The sequence below is a fragment of the Euprymna scolopes genome, chromosome 40 (assembly GCF_053919585.1).
Source record: "Euprymna scolopes isolate OS-2025 chromosome 40, ASM5391958v1, whole genome shotgun sequence".
In the NCBI taxonomy this organism is placed as follows: Eukaryota; Metazoa; Mollusca; class Cephalopoda; order Sepiida; family Sepiolidae; genus Euprymna; species Euprymna scolopes.
Window position 1 is genome coordinate 68,952,478 of NC_136521.1, and position 25,405 is coordinate 68,977,882.

A 25,405-nucleotide genomic window follows, 5' to 3' on the forward strand; every position below is an offset into this window, starting at 1 on the left:
AATCTGAAAATATCTAATTTACAAACATATTTAATCTGAAAATATCTAATTTACAAACATATTTAATCTGAAAATATCTAATTTACAAACATATTTAATCTGAAAATATCTAATTTACAAACATATTTAATCTGAAAATATCTAATTTACAAACATATTTAATCTGAAAATATCTAATTTACAAACATATTTAATCTGAAAATATCTAATTTACAAACATATTTAATCTGAAAATATCTAATTTACAAACATATTTAATCTGAAAATATCTAATTTACAAACATATTTAATCTGAAAATATCTAATTTACAAACATATTTAATCTGAAAATATCTAATTTACAAACATATTTAATCTGAAAATATCTAATTTACAAACATATTTAATCTGAAAATATCTAATTTACAAACATATTTAATCTGAAAATATCTAATTTACAAACATATTTAATCTGAAAATATCTAATTTACAAACATATTTAATCTGAAAATATCTAATTTACAAACATATTTAATCTGAAAATATCTAATTTACAAACATATTTAATCTGAAAATATCTAATTTACAAACATATTTAATCTGAAAATATCTAATTTACAAACATATTTAATCTGAAAATATCTAATTTACAAACATATTTAATCTGAAAATATCTAATTTACAAACATATTTAATCTGAAAATATCTAATTTACAAACATATTTAATCTGAAAATATCTAATTTACAAACATATTTAATCTGAAAATATCTAATTTACAAACATATTTAATCTGAAAATATCTAATTTACAAACATATTTAATCTGAAAATATCTAATTAAAAAACATATTTAATCTGAAAATATCTAATTTACAAACATATTTAATCTGAAAATATCTAATTTAAAAACATATTTAATCTGAAAATATCTAATTTACAAACATATTTAATCTGAAAATATCTAATTTACAAACATATTTAATCTGAAAATATCTAATTTACAAACATATTTAATCTGAAAATATCTAATTTACAAACATATTTAATCTGAAAATATCTAATTTACAAACATATTTAATCTGAAAATATCTAATTTACAAACATATTTAATCTGAAAATATCTAATTTACAAACATATTTAATCTGAAAATATCTAATTTACAAACATATTTAATCTGAAAATATCTAATTTACAAACATATTTAATCTGAAAATATCTAATTTACAAACATATTTAATCTGAAAATATCTAATTTACAAACATATTTAATCTGAAAATATCTAATTTACAAACATATTTAATCTGAAAATATCTAATTTACAAACATATTTAATCTGAAAATATCTAATTTACAAACATATTTAATCTGAAAATATCTAATTTACAAACATATTTAATCTGAAAATATCTAATTTACAAACATATTTAATCTGAAAATATCTAATTTACAAACATATTTAATCTGAAAATATCTAATTTACAAACATATTTAATCTGAAAATATCTAATTTACAAACATATTTAATCTGAAAATATCTAATTTACAAACATATTTAATCTGAAAATATCTAATTTACAAACATATTTAATCTGAAAATATCTAATTTACAAACATATTTAATCTGAAAATATCTAATTTACAAACATATTTAATCTGAAAATATCTAATTTACAAACATATTTAATCTGAAAATATCTAATTTAAAAACATATTTAATCTGAAAATATCTAATTTACAAACATATTTAATCTGAAAATATCTAATTTACAAACATATTTAATCTGAAAATATCTAATTTACAAACATATTTAATCTGAAAATATCTAATTTACAAACATATTTAATCTGAAAATATCTAATTTACAAACATATTTAATCTGAAAATATCTAATTTACAAACATATTTAATCTGAAAATATCTAATTTACAAACATATTTAATCTGAAAATATCTAATTTACAAACATATTTAATCTGAAAATATCTAATTTACAAACATATTTAATCTGAAAATATCTAATTTACAAACATATTTAATCTGAAAATATCTAATTTACAAACATATTTAATCTGAAAATATCTAATTTACAAACATATTTAATCTGAAAATATCTAATTTACAAACATATTTAATCTGAAAATATCTAATTTACAAACATATTTAATCTGAAAATATCTAATTTACAAACATATTTAATCTGAAAATATCTAATTTACAAACATATTTAATCTGAAAATATCTAATTTACAAACATATTTAATCTGAAAATATCTAATTTACAAACATATTTAATCTGAAAATATCTAATTTACAAACATATTTAATCTGAAAATATCTAATTTACAAACATATTTAATCTGAAAATATCTAATTTACAAACATATTTAATCTGAAAATATCTAATTTACAAACATATTTAATCTGAAAATATCTAATTTACAAACATATTTAATCTGAAAATATCTAATTTACAAACATATTTAATCTGAAAATATCTAATTTACAAACATATTTAATCTGAAAATATCTAATTTACAAACATATTTAATCTGAAAATATCTAATTTACAAACATATTTAATCTGAAAATATCTAATTTAAAAACATATTTAATCTGAAAATATCTAATTTACAAACATATTTAATCTGAAAATATCTAATTTACAAACATATTTAATCTGAAAATATCTAATTTACAAACATATTTAATCTGAAAATATCTAATTTACAAACATATTTAATCTGAAAATATCTAATTTACAAACATATTTAATCTGAAAATATCTAATTTACAAACATATTTAATCTGAAAATATCTAATTAAAAAACATATTTAATCTGAAAATATCTAATTTACAAACATATTTAATCTGAAAATATCTAATTTAAAAACATATTTAATCTGAAAATATCTAATTTACAAACATATTTAATCTGAAAATATCTAATTTACAAACATATTTAATCTGAAAATATCTAATTTACAAACATATTTAATCTGAAAATATCTAATTTACAAACATATTTAATCTGAAAATATCTAATTTACAAACATATTTAATCTGAAAATATCTAATTTACAAACATATTTAATCTGAAAATATCTAATTTACAAACATATTTAATCTGAAAATATCTAATTTACAAACATATTTAATCTGAAAATATCTAATTTACAAACATATTTAATCTGAAAATATCTAATTTACAAACATATTTAATCTGAAAATATCTAATTTACAAACATATTTAATCTGAAAATATCTAATTTACAAACATATTTAATCTGAAAATATCTAATTTACAAACATATTTAATCTGAAAATATCTAATTTACAAACATATTTAATCTGAAAATATCTAATTTACAAACATATTTAATCTGAAAATATCTAATTTACAAACATATTTAATCTGAAAATATCTAATTTACAAACATATTTAATCTGAAAATATCTAATTTACAAACATATTTAATCTGAAAATATCTAATTTACAAACATATTTAATCTGAAAATATCTAATTTACAAACATATTTAATCTGAAAATATCTAATTTACAAACATATTTAATCTGAAAATATCTAATTTACAAACATATTTAATCTGAAAATATCTAATTTACAAACATATTTAATCTGAAAATATCTAATTTACAAACATATTTAATCTGAAAATATCTAATTTACAAACATATTTAATCTGAAAATATCTAATTTACAAACATATTTAATCTGAAAATATCTAATTTACAAACATATTTAATCTGAAAATATCTAATTTACAAACATATTTAATCTGAAAATATCTAATTTACAAACATATTTAATCTGAAAATATCTAATTTACAAACATATTTAATCTGAAAATATCTAATTTACAAACATATTTAATCTGAAAATATCTAATTTACAAACATATTTAATCTGAAAATATCTAATTTACAAACATATTTAATCTGAAAATATCTAATTTACAAACATATTTAATCTGAAAATATCTAATTTAAAAACATATTTAATCTGAAAATATCTAATTTACAAACATATTTAATCTGAAAATATCTAATTTACAAACATATTTAATCTGAAAATATCTAATTTACAAACATATTTAATCTGAAAATATCTAATTTACAAACATATTTAATCTGAAAATATCTAATTTACAAACATATTTAATCTGAAAATATCTAATTTACAAACATATTTAATCTGAAAATATCTAATTTACAAACATATTTAATCTGAAAATATCTAATTTAAAAACATATTTAATCTGAAAATATCTAATTTACAAACATATTTAATCTGAAAATATCTAATTTACAAACATATTTAATCTGAAAATATCTAATTTACAAACATATTTAATCTGAAAATATCTAATTTACAAACATATTTAATCTGAAAATATCTAATTTACAAACATATTTAATCTGAAAATATCTAATTTACAAACATATTTAATCTGAAAATATCTAATTTACAAACATATTTAATCTGAAAATATCTAATTTAAAAACATATTTAATCTGAAAATATCTAATTTACAAACATATTTAATCTGAAAATATCTAATTTACAAACATATTTAATCTGAAAATATCTAATTTACAAACATATTTAATCTGAAAATATCTAATTTACAAACATATTTAATCTGAAAATATCTAATTTACAAACATATTTAATCTGAAAATATCTAATTTACAAACATATTTAATCTGAAAATATCTAATTTACAAACATATTTAATCTGAAAATATCTAATTTACAAACATATTTAATCTGAAAATATCTAATTTACAAACATATTTAATCTGAAAATATCTAATTTACAAACATATTTAATCTGAAAATATCTAATTTACAAACATATTTAATCTGAAAATATCTAATTTACAAACATATTTAATCTGAAAATATCTAATTTACAAACATATTTAATCTGAAAATATCTAATTTACAAACATATTTAATCTGAAAATATCTAATTTACAAACATATTTAATCTGAAAATATCTAATTTACAAACATATTTAATCTGAAAATATCTAATTTACAAACATATTTAATCTGAAAATATCTAATTTACAAACATATTTAATCTGAAAATATCTAATTTACAAACATATTTAATCTGAAAATATCTAATTTACAAACATATTTAATCTGAAAATATCTAATTTACAAACATATTTAATCTGAAAATATCTAATTTACAAACATATTTAATCTGAAAATATCTAATTTACAAACATATTTAATCTGAAAATATCTAATTTACAAACATATTTAATCTGAAAATATCTAATTTACAAACATATTTAATCTGAAAATATCTAATTTACAAACATATTTAATCTGAAAATATCTAATTTACAAACATATTTAATCTGAAAATATCTAATTTACAAACATATTTAATCTGAAAATATCTAATTTACAAACATATTTAATCTGAAAATATCTAATTTACAAACATATTTAATCTGAAAATATCTAATTTACAAACATATTTAATCTGAAAATATCTAATTTACAAACATATTTAATCTGAAAATATCTAATTTACAAACATATTTAATCTGAAAATATCTAATTAAAAAACATATTTAATCTGAAAATATCTAATTTAAAAACATATTTAATCTGAAAATATCTAATTTAAAAACATATTTAATCTGAAAATATCTAATTTAAAAACATATTTAATCTGAAAATATCTAATTTACAAACATATTTAATCTGAAAATATCTAATTTAAAAACATATTTAATCTGAAAATATCTAATTTAAAAACATATTTAATCTGAAAATATCTAATTTAAAAACATATTTAATCTGAAAATATCTAATTTAAAAACATATTTAATCTGAAAATATCTAATTTAAAAACATATTTAATCTGAAAATATCTAATTTAAAAACATATTTAATCTGAAAATATCTAATTTAAAAACATATTTAATCTGATAATATCTAATTTAAAAACATATTTAATCTGAAAATATCTAATTTACAAACATATTTAATCTGAAAATATCTAATTTACAAACATATTTAATCTGAAAATATCTAATTTAAAAACATATTTAATCTGAAAATATCTAATTTAAAAACATATTTTATCTGAAAATATCTAATTTAAAAACATATTTAATCTGAAAATATCTAATTTAAAAACATATTTAATCTGAAAATATCTAATTTAAAAACATATTTAATCTGAAAATATCTAATTTAAAAACATATTTAATCTGAAAATATCTAATTTAAAAACATATTTAATCTGAAAATATCTAATTTAAAAACATATTTAATCTGAAAATATCTAATTTAAAAACATATTTAATCTGAAAATATCTAATTTAAAAACATATTTAATCTGAAAATATCTAATTTACAAACATATTTAATCTGAAAATATCTAATTTAAAAACATATTTAATCTGAAAATATCTAATTTACAAACATATTTAATCTGAAAATATCTAATTTACAAACATATTTAATCTGAAAATATCTAATTTACAAACATATTTAATCTGAAAATATCTAATTTACAAACATATTTAATCTGAAAATATCTAATTTACAAACATATTTAATCTGAAAATATCTAATTTACAAACATATTTAATCTGAAAATATCTAATTTACAAACATATTTAATCTGAAAATATCTAATTTACAAACATATTTAATCTGAAAATATCTAATTTACAAACATATTTAATCTGAAAATATCTAATTTAAAAACATATTTAATCTGAAAATATCTAATTTAAAAACATATTTAATCTGAAAATATCTAATTTAAAAACATATTTAATCTGAAAATATCTAATTTAAAAACATATTTAATCTGAAAATATCTAATTTAAAAACATATTTAATCTGAAAATATCTAATTTAAAAACATATTTAATCTGAAAATATCTAATTTACAAACATATTTAATCTGAAAATATCTAATTTAAAAACATATTTAATCTGAAAATATCTAATTTAAAAACATATTTAATCTGAAAATATCTAATTTACAAACATATTTAATCTGAAAATATCTAATTTAAAAACATATTTAATCTGAAAATATCTAATTTAAAAACATATTTAATCTGAAAATATCTAATTTACAAACATATTTAATCTGAAAATATCTAATTTACAAACATATTTAATCTGAAAATATCTAATTTAAAAACATATTTAATCTGAAAATATCTAATTTAAAAACATATTTAATCTGAAAATATCTAATTTACAAACATATTTAATCTGAAAATATCTAATTTAAAAACATATTTAATCTGAAAATATCTAATTTACAAACATATTTAATCTGAAAATATCTAATTTAAAAACATATTTAATCTGAAAATATCTAATTTAAAAACATATTTAATCTGAAAATATCTAATTTAAAAACATATTTAATCTGAAAATATCTAATTTAAAAACATATTTAATCTGAAAATATCTAATTTACAAACATATTTAATCTGAAAATATCTAATTTAAAAACATATTTAATCTGAAAATATCTAATTTACAAACATATTTAATCTGAAAATATCTAATTTAAAAACATATTTAATCTGAAAATATCTAATTTAAAAACATATTTAATCTGAAAATATCTAATTTAAAAACATATTTAATCTGAAAATATCTAATTTAAAAACATATTTAATCTGAAAATATCTAATTTACAAACATATTTAATCTGAAAATATCTAATTTAAAAACATATTTAATCTGAAAATATCTAATTTACAAACATATTTAATCTGAAAATATCTAATTTAAAAACATATTTAATCTGAAAATATCTAATTTACAAACATATTTAATCTGAAAATATCTAATTTAAAAACATATTTAATCTGAAAATATCTAATTTACAAACATATTTAATCTGAAAATATCTAATTTACAAACATATTTAATCTGAAAATATCTAATTTAAAAACATATTTAATCTGAAAATATCTAATTTAAAAACATATTTAATCTGAAAATATCTAATTTAAAAACATATTTAATCTGAAAATATCTAATTTACAAACATATTTAATCTGAAAATATCTAATTTAAAAACATATTTAATCTGAAAATATCTAATTTAAAAACATATTTAATCTGAAAATATCTAATTTAAAAACATATTTAATCTGAAAATATCTAATTTAAAAACATATTTAATCTGAAAATATCTAATTTAAAAACATATTTAATCTGAAAATATCTAATTTAAAAACATATTTAATCTGAAAATATCTAATTTACAAACATATTTAATCTGAAAATATCTAATTTAAAAACATATTTAATCTGAAAATATCTAATTTACAAACATATTTAATCTGAAAATATCTAATTTAAAAACATATTTAATCTGAAAATATCTAATTTACAAACATATTTAATCTGAAAATATCTAATTTAAAAACATATTTAATCTGAAAATATCTAATTTAAAAACATATTTAATCTGAAAATATCTAATTTAAAAACATATTTAATCTGAAAATATCTAATTTACAAACATATTTAATCTGAAAATATCTAATTTAAAAACATATTTAATCTGAAAATATCTAATTTACAAACATATTTAATCTGAAAATATCTAATTTAAAAACATATTTAATCTGAAAATATCTAATTTACAAACATATTTAATCTGAAAATATCTAATTTAAAAACATATTTAATCTGAAAATATCTAATTTACAAACATATTTAATCTGAAAATATCTAATTTACAAACATATTTAATCTGAAAATATCTAATTTAAAAACATATTTAATCTGAAAATATCTAATTTAAAAACATATTTAATCTGAAAATATCTAATTTAAAAACATATTTAATCTGAAAATATCTAATTTACAAACATATTTAATCTGAAAATATCTAATTTAAAAACATATTTAATCTGAAAATATCTAATTTAAAAACATATTTAATCTGAAAATATCTAATTTAAAAACATATTTAATCTGAAAATATCTAATTTAAAAACATATTTAATCTGAAAATATCTAATTTACAAACATATTTAATCTGAAAATATCTAATTTAAAAACATATTTAATCTGAAAATATCTAATTTACAAACATATTTAATCTGAAAATATCTAATTTAAAAACATATTTAATCTGAAAATATCTAATTTACAAACATATTTAATCTGAAAATATCTAATTTACAAACATATTTAATCTGAAAATATCTAATTTAAAAACATATTTAATCTGAAAATATCTAATTTACAAACATATTTAATCTGAAAATATCTAATTTAAAAACATATTTAATCTGAAAATATCTAATTTAAAAACATATTTAATCTGAAAATATCTAATTTAAAAACATATTTAATCTGAAAATATCTAATTTAAAAACATATTTAATCTGAAAATATCTAATTTAAAAACATATTTAATCTGAAAATATCTAATTTAAAAACATATTTAATCTGAAAATATCTAATTTACAAACATATTTAATCTGAAAATATCTAATTTACAAACATATTTAATCTGAAAATATCTAATTTAAAAACATATTTAATCTGAAAATATCTAATTTAAAAACATATTTAATCTGAAAATATCTAATTTAAAAACATATTTAATCTGAAAATATCTAATTTAAAAACATATTTAATCTGAAAATATCTAATTTAAAAACATATTTAATCTGAAAATATCTAATTTAAAAACATATTTAATCTGAAAATATCTAATTTAAAAACATATTTAATCTGAAAATATCTAATTTAAAAACATATTTAATCTGAAAATATCTAATTTAAAAACATATTTAATCTGAAAATATCTAATTTAAAAACATATTTAATCTGAAAATATCTAATTTACAAACATATTTAATCTGAAAATATCTAATTTAAAAACATATTTAATCTGAAAATATCTAATTTAAAAACATATTTAATCTGAAAATATCTAATTTAAAAACATATTTAATCTGAAAATATCTAATTTACAAACATATTTAATCTGAAAATATCTAATTTAAAAACATATTTAATCTGAAAATATCTAATTTAAAAACATATTTAATCTGAAAATATCTAATTTAAAAACATATTTAATCTGAAAATATCTAATTTAAAAACATATTTAATCTGAAAATATCTAATTTACAAACATATTTAATCTGAAAATATCTAATTTACAAACATATTTAATCTGAAAATATCTAATTTACAAACATATTTAATCTGAAAATATCTAATTTACAAACATATTTAATCTGAAAATATCTAATTTACAAACATATTTAATCTGAAAATATCTAATTTACAAACATATTTAATCTGAAAATATCTAATTTACAAACATATTTAATCTGAAAATATCTAATTTACAAACATATTTAATCTGAAAATATCTAATTTACAAACATATTTAATCTGAAAATATCTAATTTACAAACATATTTAATCTGAAAATATCTAATTTACAAACATATTTAATCTGAAAATATCTAATTTACAAACATATTTAATCTGAAAATATCTAATTTACAAACATATTTAATCTGAAAATATCTAATTTACAAACATATTTAATCTGAAAATATCTAATTTACAAACATATTTAATCTGAAAATATCTAATTTAAAAACATATTTAATCTGAAAATATCTAATTTACAAACATATTTAATCTGAAAATATCTAATTTACAAACATATTTAATCTGAAAATATCTAATTTACAAACATATTTAATCTGAAAATATCTAATTTACAAACATATTTAATCTGAAAATATCTAATTTACAAACATATTTAATCTGAAAATATCTAATTTACAAACATATTTAATCTGAAAATATCTAATTTACAAACATATTTAATCTGAAAATATCTAATTTACAAACATATTTAATCTGAAAATATCTAATTTACAAACATATTTAATCTGAAAATATCTAATTTACAAACATATTTAATCTGAAAATATCTAATTTACAAACATATTTAATCTGAAAATATCTAATTTACAAACATATTTAATCTGAAAATATCTAATTTACAAACATATTTAATCTGAAAATATCTAATTTACAAACATATTTAATCTGAAAATATCTAATTTACAAACATATTTAATCTGAAAATATCTAATTTACAAACATATTTAATCTGAAAATATCTAATTTACAAACATATTTAATCTGAAAATATCTAATTTACAAACATATTTAATCTGAAAATATCTAATTTACAAACATATTTAATCTGAAAATATCTAATTTACAAACATATTTAATCTGAAAATATCTAATTTACAAACATATTTAATCTGAAAATATCTAATTTAAAAACATATTTAATCTGAAAATATCTAATTTACAAACATATTTAATCTGAAAATATCTAATTTACAAACATATTTAATCTGAAAATATCTAATTTACAAACATATTTAATCTGAAAATATCTAATTTAAAAACATATTTAATCTGAAAATATCTAATTTAAAAACATATTTAATCTGAAAATATCTAATTTAAAAACATATTTAATCTGAAAATATCTAATTTACAAACATATTTAATCTGAAAATATCTAATTTACAAACATATTTAATCTGAAAATATCTAATTTAAAAACATATTTAATCTGAAAATATCTAATTTAAAAACATATTTAATCTGAAAATATCTAATTTAAAAACATATTTAATCTGAAAATATCTAATTTAAAAACATATTTAATCTGAAAATATCTAATTTACAAACATATTTAATCTGAAAATATCTAATTTACAAACATATTTAATCTGAAAATATCTAATTTACAAACATATTTAATCTGAAAATATCTAATTTACAAACATATTTAATCTGAAAATATCTAATTTACAAACATATTTAATCTGAAAATATCTAATTTACAAACATATTTAATCTGAAAATATCTAATTTAAAAACATATTTAATCTGAAAATATCTAATTTACAAACATATTTAATCTGAAAATATCTAATTTACAAACATATTTAATCTGAAAATATCTAATTTACAAACATATTTAATCTGAAAATATCTAATTTAAAAACATATTTAATCTGAAAATATCTAATTTAAAAACATATTTAATCTGAAAATATCTAATTTAAAAACATATTTAATCTGAAAATATCTAATTTACAAACATATTTAATCTGAAAATATCTAATTTAAAAACATATTTAATCTGAAAATATCTAATTTAAAAACATATTTAATCTGAAAATATCTAATTTAAAAACATATTTAATCTGAAAATATCTAATTTAAAAACATATTTAATCTGAAAATATCTAATTTAAAAACATATTTAATCTGAAAATATCTAATTTAAAAACATATTTAATCTGAAAATATCTAATTTAAAAACATATTTAATCTGATAATATCTAATTTAAAAACATATTTAATCTGAAAATATCTAATTTACAAACATATTTAATCTGAAAATATCTAATTTACAAACATATTTAATCTGAAAATATCTAATTTAAAAACATATTTAATCTGAAAATATCTAATTTAAAAACATATTTTATCTGAAAATATCTAATTTAAAAACATATTTAATCTGAAAATATCTAATTTAAAAACATATTTAATCTGAAAATATCTAATTTAAAAACATATTTAATCTGAAAATATCTAATTTAAAAACATATTTAATCTGAAAATATCTAATTTAAAAACATATTTAATCTGAAAATATCTAATTTAAAAACATATTTAATCTGAAAATATCTAATTTAAAAACATATTTAATCTGAAAATATCTAATTTAAAAACATATTTAATCTGAAAATATCTAATTTACAAACATATTTAATCTGAAAATATCTAATTTAAAAACATATTTAATCTGAAAATATCTAATTTACAAACATATTTAATCTGAAAATATCTAATTTACAAACATATTTAATCTGAAAATATCTAATTTACAAACATATTTAATCTGAAAATATCTAATTTACAAACATATTTAATCTGAAAATATCTAATTTAAAAACATATTTAATCTGAAAATATCTAATTTACAAACATATTTAATCTGAAAATATCTAATTTACAAACATATTTAATCTGAAAATATCTAATTTACAAACATATTTAATCTGAAAATATCTAATTTAAAAACATATTTAATCTGAAAATATCTAATTTAAAAACATATTTAATCTGAAAATATCTAATTTAAAAACATATTTAATCTGAAAATATCTAATTTACAAACATATTTAATCTGAAAATATCTAATTTACAAACATATTTAATCTGAAAATATCTAATTTAAAAACATATTTAATCTGAAAATATCTAATTTAAAAACATATTTAATCTGAAAATATCTAATTTAAAAACATATTTAATCTGAAAATATCTAATTTAAAAACATATTTAATCTGAAAATATCTAATTTACAAACATATTTAATCTGAAAATATCTAATTTACAAACATATTTAATCTGAAAATATCTAATTTACAAACATATTTAATCTGAAAATATCTAATTTACAAACATATTTAATCTGAAAATATCTAATTTACAAACATATTTAATCTGAAAATATCTAATTTACAAACATATTTAATCTGAAAATATCTAATTTAAAAACATATTTAATCTGAAAATATCTAATTTACAAACATATTTAATCTGAAAATATCTAATTTACAAACATATTTAATCTGAAAATATCTAATTTACAAACATATTTAATCTGAAAATATCTAATTTAAAAACATATTTAATCTGAAAATATCTAATTTAAAAACATATTTAATCTGAAAATATCTAATTTAAAAACATATTTAATCTGAAAATATCTAATTTACAAACATATTTAATCTGAAAATATCTAATTTAAAAACATATTTAATCTGAAAATATCTAATTTAAAAACATATTTAATCTGAAAATATCTAATTTAAAAACATATTTAATCTGAAAATATCTAATTTAAAAACATATTTAATCTGAAAATATCTAATTTAAAAACATATTTAATCTGAAAATATCTAATTTAAAAACATATTTAATCTGAAAATATCTAATTTAAAAACATATTTAATCTGATAATATCTAATTTAAAAACATATTTAATCTGAAAATATCTAATTTACAAACATATTTAATCTGAAAATATCTAATTTACAAACATATTTAATCTGAAAATATCTAATTTAAAAACATATTTAATCTGAAAATATCTAATTTAAAAACATATTTTATCTGAAAATATCTAATTTAAAAACATATTTAATCTGAAAATATCTAATTTAAAAACATATTTAATCTGAAAATATCTAATTTAAAAACATATTTAATCTGAAAATATCTAATTTAAAAACATATTTAATCTGAAAATATCTAATTTAAAAACATATTTAATCTGAAAATATCTAATTTAAAAACATATTTAATCTGAAAATATCTAATTTAAAAACATATTTAATCTGAAAATATCTAATTTAAAAACATATTTAATCTGAAAATATCTAATTTACAAACATATTTAATCTGAAAATATCTAATTTAAAAACATATTTAATCTGAAAATATCTAATTTACAAACATATTTAATCTGAAAATATCTAATTTACAAACATATTTAATCTGAAAATATCTAATTTACAAACATATTTAATCTGAAAATATCTAATTTACAAACATATTTAATCTGAAAATATCTAATTTACAAACATATTTAATCTGAAAATATCTAATTTACAAACATATTTAATCTGAAAATATCTAATTTACAAACATATTTAATCTGAAAATATCTAATTTACAAACATATTTAATCTGAAAATATCTAATTTACAAACATATTTAATCTGAAAATATCTAATTTACAAACATATTTAATCTGAAAATATCTAATTTACAAACATATTTAATCTGAAAATATCTAATTTACAAACATATTTAATCTGAAAATATCTAATTTAAAAACATATTTAATCTGAAAATATCTAATTTAAAAACATATTTAATCTGAAAATATCTAATTTACAAACATATTTAATCTGAAAATATCTAATTTAAAAACATATTTAATCTGAAAATATCTAATTTACAAACATATTTAATCTGAAAATATCTAATTTACAAACATATTTAATCTGAAAATATCTAATTTAAAAACATATTTAATCTGAAAATATCTAATTTACAAACATATTTAATCTGAAAATATCTAATTTAAAAACATATTTAATCTGAAAATATCTAATTTAAAAACATATTTAATCTGAAAATATCTAATTTAAAAACATATTTAATCTGAAAATATCTAATTTAAAAACATATTTAATCTGAAAATATCTAATTTAAAAACATATTTAATCTGAAAATATCTAATTTAAAAACATATTTAATCTGAAAATATCTAATTTACAAACATATTTAATCTGAAAATATCTAATTTAAAAACATATTTAATCTGAAAATATCTAATTTAAAAACATATTTAATCTGAAAATATCTAATTTAAAAACATATTTAATCTGAAAATATCTAATTTAAAAACATATTTAATCTGAAAATATCTAATTTAAAAACATATTTAATCTGAAAATATCTAATTTACAAACATATTTAATCTGAAAATATCTAATTTACAAACATATTTAATCTGAAAATATCTAATTTAAAAACATATTTAATCTGAAAATATCTAATTTAAAAACATATTTAATCTGAAAATATCTAATTTACAAACATATTTAATCTGAAAATATCTAATTTAAAAACATATTTAATCTGAAAATATCTAATTTACAAACATATTTAATCTGAAAATATCTAATTTAAAAACATATTTAATCTGAAAATATCTAATTTACAAACATATTTAATCTGAAAATATCTAATTTAAAAACATATTTAATCTGAAAATATCTAATTTAAAAACATATTTAATCTGAAAATATCTAATTTAAAAACATATTTAATCTGAAAATATCTAATTTACAAACATATTTAATCTGAAAATATCTAATTTAAAAACATATTTAATCTGAAAATATCTAATTTACAAACATATTTAATCTGAAAATATCTAATTTAAAAACATATTTAATCTGAAAATATCTAATTTACAAACATATTTAATCTGAAAATATCTAATTTAAAAACATATTTAATCTGAAAATATCTAATTTACAAACATATTTAATCTGAAAATATCTAATTTACAAACATATTTAATCTGAAAATATCTAATTTAAAAACATATTTAATCTGAAAATATCTAATTTAAAAACATATTTAATCTGAAAATATCTAATTTAAAAACATATTTAATCTGAAAATATCTAATTTACAAACATATTTAATCTGAAAATATCTAATTTAAAAACATATTTAATCTGAAAATATCTAATTTAAAAACATATTTAATCTGAAAATATCTAATTTAAAAACATATTTAATCTGAAAATATCTAATTTAAAAACATATTTAATCTGAAAATATCTAATTTAAAAACATATTTAATCTGAAAATATCTAATTTAAAAACATATTTAATCTGAAAATATCTAATTTAAAAACATATTTAATCTGAAAATATCTAATTTACAAACATATTTAATCTGAAAATATCTAATTTAAAAACATATTTAATCTGAAAATATCTAATTTACAAACATATTTAATCTGAAAATATCTAATTTAAAAACATATTTAATCTGAAAATATCTAATTTACAAACATATTTAATCTGAAAATATCTAATTTAAAAACATATTTAATCTGAAAATATCTAATTTAAAAACATATTTAATCTGAAAATATCTAATTTAAAAACATATTTAATCTGAAAATATCTAATTTACAAACATATTTAATCTGAAAATATCTAATTTAAAAACATATTTAATCTGAAAATATCTAATTTACAAACATATTTAATCTGAAAATATCTAATTTAAAAACATATTTAATCTGAAAATATCTAATTTACAAACATATTTAATCTGAAAATATCTAATTTAAAAACATATTTAATCTGAAAATATCTAATTTACAAACATATTTAATCTGAAAATATCTAATTTAAAAACATATTTAATCTGAAAATATCTAATTTAAAAACATATTTAATCTGAAAATATCTAATTTAAAAACATATTTAATCTGAAAATATCTAATTTACAAACATATTTAATCTGAAAATATCTAATTTACAAACATATTTAATCTGAAAATATCTAATTTAAAAACATATTTAATCTGAAAATATCTAATTTACAAACATATTTAATCTGAAAATATCTAATTTACAAACATATTTAATCTGAAAATATCTAATTTAAAAACATATTTAATCTGAAAATATCTAATTTAAAAACATATTTAATCTGAAAATATCTAATTTACAAACATATTTAATCTGAAAATATCTAATTTAAAAACATATTTAATCTGAAAATATCTAATTTACAAACATATTTAATCTGAAAATATCTAATTTACAAACATATTTAATCTGAAAATATCTAATTTAAAAACATATTTAATCTGAAAATATCTAATTTACAAACATATTTAATCTGAAAATATCTAATTTAAAAACATATTTAATCTGAAAATATCTAATTTAAAAACATATTTAATCTGAAAATATCTAATTTAAAAACATATTTAATCTGAAAATATCTAATTTAAAAACATATTTAATCTGAAAATATCTAATTTAAAAACATATTTAATCTGAAAATATCTAATTTAAAAACATATTTAATCTGAAAATATCTAATTTACAAACATATTTAATCTGAAAATATCTAATTTACAAACATATTTAATCTGAAAATATCTAATTTAAAAACATATTTAATCTGAAAATATCTAATTTAAAAACATATTTAATCTGAAAATATCTAATTTAAAAACATATTTAATCTGAAAATATCTAATTTAAAAACATATTTAATCTGAAAATATCTAATTTAAAAACATATTTAATCTGAAAATATCTAATTTAAAAACATATTTAATCTGAAAATATCTAATTTAAAAACATATTTAATCTGAAAATATCTAATTTAAAAACATATTTAATCTGAAAATATCTAATTTAAAAACATATTTAATCTGAAAATATCTAATTTACAAACATATTTAATCTGAAAATATCTAATTTAAAAACATATTTAATCTGAAAATATCTAATTTAAAAACATATTTAATCTGAAAATATCTAATTTAAAAACATATTTAATCTGAAAATATCTAATTTAAAAACATATTTAATCTGAAAATATCTAATTTAAAAACATATTTAATCTGAAAATATCTAATTTAAAAACATATTTAATCTGAAAATATCTAATTTAAAAACATATTTAATCTGAAAATATCTAATTTAAAAACATATTTAATCTGAAAATATCTAATTTAAAAACATATTTAATCTGAAAATATCTAATTTAAAAACATATTTAATCTGAAAATATCTAATTTACAAACATATTTAATCTGAAAATATCTAATTTAAAAACATATTTAATCTGAAAATATCTAATTTACAAACATATTTAATCTGAAAATATCTAATTTAAAAACATATTTAATCTGAAAATATCTAATTTACAAACATATTTAATCTGAAAATATCTAATTTAAAAACATATTTAATCTGAAAATATCTAATTTAAAAACATATTTAATCTGAAAATATCTAATTTAAAAACATATTTAATCTGAAAATATCTAATTTACAAACATATTTAATCTGAAAATATCTAATTTAAAAACATATTTAATCTGAAAATATCTAATTTACAAACATATTTAATCTGAAAATATCTAATTTAAAAACATATTTAATCTGAAAATATCTAATTTAAAAACGTATTTAATCTGAAAATATCTAATTTAAAAACATATTTAATCTGAAAATATCTAATTTACAAACATATTTAATCTGAAAATATCTAATTTACAAACATATTTAATCTGAAAATATCTAATTTAAAAACATATTTAATCTGAAAATATCTAATTTAAAAACATATTTAATCTGAAAATATCTAATTTAAAAACATATTTAATCTGAAAATATCTAATTTACAAACATATTTAATCTGAAAATATCTAATTTAAAAACATATTTAATCTGAAAATATCTAATTTACAAACATATTTAATCTGAAAATATCTAATTTAAAAACATATTTAATCTGAAAATATCTAATTTAAAAACATATTTAATCTGAAAATATCTAATTTAAAAACATATTTAATCTGAAAATATCTAATTTAAAAACATATTTAATCTGAAAATATCTAATTTAAAAACATATTTAATCTGAAAATATCTAATTTACAAACATATTTAATCTGAAAATATCTAATTTAAAAACATATTTAATATGAAAATATCTAATTTACAAACATATTTAATCTGAAAATATCTAATTTAAAAACATATTTAATCTGAAAATATCTAATTTACAAACATATTTAATCTGAAAATATCTAATTTAAAAACATATTTAATCTGAAAATATCTAATTTAAAAACATATTTAATCTGAAAATATCTAATTTAAAAACATATTTAATCTGAAAATATCTAATTTACAAACATATTTAATCTGAAAATATCTAATTTAAAAACATATTTAATCTGAAAATATCTAATTTACAAACATATTTAATCTGAAAATATCTAATTTACAAACATATTTAATCTGAAAATATCTAATTTAAAAACATATTTAATCTGAAAATATCTAATTTAAAAACATATTTAATCTGAAAATATCTAATTTACAAACATATTTAATCTGAAAATATCTAATTTACAAACATATTTAATCTGAAAATATCTAATTTAAAAACATATTTAATCTGAAAATATCTAATTTAAAAACATATTTAATCTGAAAATATCTAATTTAAAAACATATTTAATCTGAAAATATCTAATTTACAAACATATTTAATCTGAAAATATCTAATTTAAAAACATATTTAATCTGAAAATATCTAATTTAAAAACATATTTAATCTGAAAATATCTAATTTAAAAACATATTTAATCTGAAAATATCTAATTTAAAAACATATTTAATCTGAAAATATCTAATTTACAAACATATTTAATCTGAAAATATCTAATTTAAAAACATATTTAATCTGAAAATATCTAATTTACAAACATATTTAATCTGAAAATATCTAATTTAAAAACATATTTAATCTGAAAATATCTAATTTACAAACATATTTAATCTGAAAATATCTAATTTAAAAACATATTTAATCTGAAAATATCTAATTTAAAAACATATTTAATCTGAAAATATCTAATTTACAAACATATTTAATCTGAAAATATCTAATTTAAAAACATATTTAATCTGAAAATATCTAATTTACAAACATATTTAATCTGAAAATATCTAATTTAAAAACATATTTAATCTGAAAATATCTAATTTACAAACATATTTAATCTGAAAATATCTAATTTAAAAACATATTTAATCTGAAAATATCTAATTTAAAAACATATTTAATCTGAAAATATCTAATTTAAAAACATATTTAATCTGAAAATATCTAATTTAAAAACATATTTAATCTGAAAATATCTAATTTACAAACATATTTAATCTGAAAATATCTAATTTAAAAACATATTTAATCTGAAAATATCTAATTTAAAAACATATTTAATCTGAAAATATCTAATTTACAAACATATTTAATCTGAAAATATCTAATTTACAAACATATTTAATCTGAAAATATCTAATTTAAAAACATATTTAATCTGAAAATATCTAATTTAAAAACATATTTAATCTGAAAATATCTAATTTACAAACATATTTAATCTGAAAATATCTAATTTAAAAACATATTTAATCTGAAAATATCTAATTTACAAACATATTTAATCTGAAAATATCTAATTTAAAAACATATTTAATCTGAAAATATCTAATTTAAAAACATATTTAATCTGAAAATATCTAATTTAAAAACATATTTAATCTGAAAATATCTAATTTACAAACATATTTAATCTGAAAATATCTAATTTACAAACATATTTAATCTGAAAATATCTAATTTAAAAACATATTTAATCTGAAAATATCTAATTTAAAAACATATTTAATCTGAAAATATCTAATTTAAAAACATATTTAATCTGAAAATATCTAATTTAAAAACATATTTAATCTGAAAATATCTAATTTACAAACATATTTAATCTGAAAATATCTAATTTAAAAACATATTTAATCTGAAAATATCTAATTTAAAAACATATTTAATCTGAAAATATCTAATTTAAAAACATATTTAATCTGAAAATATCTAATTTACAAACATATTTAATCTGAAAATATCTAATTTACAAGGAAACACTCAATAAGTGGATAGTCTTTAATCCGCAGAGTTTCAAAGAAATACTTTTCTTCTTATCAGAGGGTAGGAAGTAGCATATTTAATAACATATTTAATCTGAAAATATCTAATTTAAAAACATATTTATGAATATATCTGAAAATATCTAATTTAAAAACATATTTAATCTGAAAATATCTAATTTACAAGGAAACACTCAATAAGTGGATAGTCTTTAATCCGCAGAGTTTCAAAGAAATACTTTTTTTCTTATCAGAGGGTAGGAATTAGCATATTTAATAACATATTTAATCTGAAAATATCTAATTTAAAAACATATTTATGAATATATCTGAAAATATCTAATTTAAAAACATATTTAATCTGAAAATATCTAATTTACAAGGAAACACTCAATAAGTGGATAGTCTTTAATCCGCAGAGTTTCAAAGAAATACTTTTTTTCTTATCAGAGGGTAGGAATTAGCATATTTAATAACATATTTAATCTGAAAATATCTAATTTAAAAACATATTTATGAATATATCTGAAAATATCTAATTTAAAAACATATTTAATCTGAAAATATCTAATTTACAAGGAAACACTCAATAAGTGGATAGTCTTTAATCCGCAGAGTTTCGAAGAAATACTTAGAGGGTAGGAATTAGCAAAATGCGGGATCGGATTTTGCATACAAAGTAGTTGATGAAACTGCAAGTAAGTCAAAGATCTTACTTGATAACAAAAACTGAAACAGAGGGAATATGGTGAAGTAAAATGTGATTTCACATGAATGGATAGTCTGGTGAAAGGTAAATAATCCAATGATGGTAAAATCCAAAAATGCAAATCCAAGAAAGTTAATTAAATTTCCATTCGCACAAGTAAAATCCAAGGAAATCACATAATTGGAAGATGGTCCAAAATAATACAAAAGGCCGAAATCCATGGAATAATTCACAAATATGTACAAGGAAAAGGGGAAAAAATTCCAATAATATTAATAAAAGAAAAATAAGATATGCATTTACACAAAGTGTAATTCTTATTATAAGCTCTATCTCCTATTTGGTTTTACATCTGGTTGAGATTACTTTATAAGTATTAATTCTTTAATATTTATGGATCATTTATTGGACCATTTTTGTAAATTTAATTGTAATTTTTATTTTATATATATATATATATATATATATATATATATATATATATATATATATATATAATCTTCAGAATGTGAGTAATTATATAATTATTTCCACATTCAAACTGAGTTGCGACATTATTGTTTGACTGTGGAAATATATATATATATATATATATATATATATATATATATATATATACTTGTTTATTGTTATATAAACATGCTCACATCCCGCTGCTACAAATAGCCACTTGTTTCAATCAAACAACAGATATCATCAGGCAGCGACTTGACTATTCAAAAGTTCAATGAATAATTATTTTATATATTATATATTATAATCAGATTATTCATTGAACTTTTGAATAGTCAAGTCGCTGCCTGATGATATCTGTTGTTTGATTGAAACAAGTGGCTATTTGTAGCAGCGGGATGTGAGCATGTTTATATAACAATAAACAAGTATTATCAGCTCTTTTTATTGAGCACTATCTAACAACCTCGTTGAATTCATTAGTCCATTACTTTTGAATATAATAAAAAAAAACCGAGTATATATATATATATATATATATATATATATATATATATATATATATACACACACACACACACACAGGTGGCAAAAAGAAAGTCCGCACTTGTAATTGTTTAAAAAACTGCAAATTTAAGCTAAAATTAATGCAACTGTTTAAACAAACTATACCTCGTTTGATTGGCCTTTAATTCTTCTATAATTTTACCTGTCCGTATTTGACTTTTAACTGAAATATTCTAGTGTTCACGTCAATTTTAAAAAATGACTTCAAATTGAGGAGGCAGAAAGAAAGTCCGCACAATGGAAAATTGTTATTTAAATGTAACTTTAGGACATTAATGTAACACAAATACAACAGGAAGACAATGAACTAGTTAATATTTAGTAGCATAGCCCTTCTGCAATTTGACAGCCTGCAATATTTTGGGAATTCCTTGAATTAGACTGCAGCAATACTCCAGGGAAAGTGCATCCCACTTTTCTTTAATTTTTGTCCAAAGTTCTTCCAAATTTGAAATTTTATCATTGTGTAACTGTTGCTTGATGTAATGCCATACATTTTTGATAGGATTGAGGTCCGAAGATTGTGCAGGCCAATCCAAACACAGAATATCATGCTCTTCCAGGAACCTCTTGACATTGACAGCTGTGTGAATAGGAGCATTATCCTGCATGAAGATGTGATTATCATCCAAATTCCAACCAAAATAGAGTAGAAAATGCTCAGTGAACATATTAATCTACTTGGTCGAATTAATTTGACCTTGCAAGCGAGCTATAGGCCCTGGACCATTGGTATTAATAATGTCCCACACCAAAACTGTACGTTCACCCACCTTGCAGCATTGAAACTGAGCAGCTAGGATTAAATTCTTCATCTTTCCTCTGACGGACATACTGCCTACCATCACTGCCTAGCCTATTGAACTTGCTTTTGTTGCTAAAAAGCACTTTTGACCAATATGAAGAGTCATGATCTTCATTGCATCTGACGAAGTCCAGACGGCGCTTTCTGTTCTTTACAGAAATAATTGGTTTGTGCCTTGCAACATGTCCTCGCAAGTGAAATTCCTTTAATCTGTCCTTGACAGTAGAAGGAGAGCACTTTTTAACAAGATTGCACTGTTGCTGGTTTTGGAGAGCCGTTCCAAATCTGTTTCTTAGGCTTCAGATCTTGATGGCATTGTCTTCCCTGTTAGAAGTAACTCTAGTACGACCAGATTTAGGGGCATCATGAACACTTTCGTGCTTTTGTACAGTTTTCTCATCACATTTCAATCTGCGACCAATTTCTCGATTGGATAAACCAGAAAGATGGAGATTAATGAGCTCCTGATGATCACTGAGAGAAAGTCGTGGTATATGGACAAAATGTTATGGTGTATAACGTAGAGCAACAACAATTACGATTAGAGATGCTTTGTTGCCTGTTGGTGGATATTTTCAACGGATTTAGGGGCGATAATTTAAGCTGGTTTTAAGCAAATTTGTTGCAGCAGACTTTCTTTTTTCCTCCTCAATTTGAAGTTATTTTTTAAAATTGACGTGAACACTAGAATATTTCAATTAAAAGTCAAATATGAACAGGTAAAATTATAGAAGAATAAAAGGTCAATCAAATGAGGCATAGGTTGTTTAAACAGTTACATTAAATTTAGCTTAAATTTGCAGTTTTTGAAAAAATTACAAGTGCTGACTTTCTTTTTGCCGGCACTGTATATATATATATATATATATATATATATATATATATATATATATATATATATATGGCGATTAAGCTACACTGAATATTCCGTGTTTCATCCACTCTAGGACTCTTCAGGCTTATGCGTAAATTCTGTGGTTGTTTGTCGTTTTTATATGCACATCTTCTATTGAGATTTTAGTTAGCCAATCAGCTTTCTAGTATCCACTGCGCCCTTCCTATCAGCCAATGAGCATGCACTTATCGGACAAAGGCCTATTTGACCTCTGGTTGATGTTCCTTTGTGTGTGCTCTATTTAGCCTGGATATCTAGTTTCTTGATCTGTTTTAAATCTAGGTTATTTTATAACTTACTAACTAGCTCTACCTACATATTGAGCACTTTTGAAGTAAATACTTAAAGTTTATGCATAAATCTATACTTTCGTACATTAATTTTATGTGAGTAAATTAAGTAGTTATATATATATATATATATATATATATATATATATATATATAGATATATATATATTCAAGTAAATAGTGGCAAGTTTAACTAAGAACGGGATTGAACGTATAATTTTAAAAAATTAGTGGGGGAATAAAT

At 16.7% G+C, this 25,405-nt stretch overlaps 1 protein-coding gene across 1 annotated transcript in view; it reads right to left on the reverse strand.

Annotated features, from left to right (window-relative positions):
• LOC145265611 (dynein intermediate chain 3, ciliary-like) overlaps nt 1–25,405 on the reverse strand; it is a 90,948-nt gene that overhangs the window by 56,307 nt on the left and 9,236 nt on the right. The gene's annotated exons all lie outside the window — the stretch shown is intronic.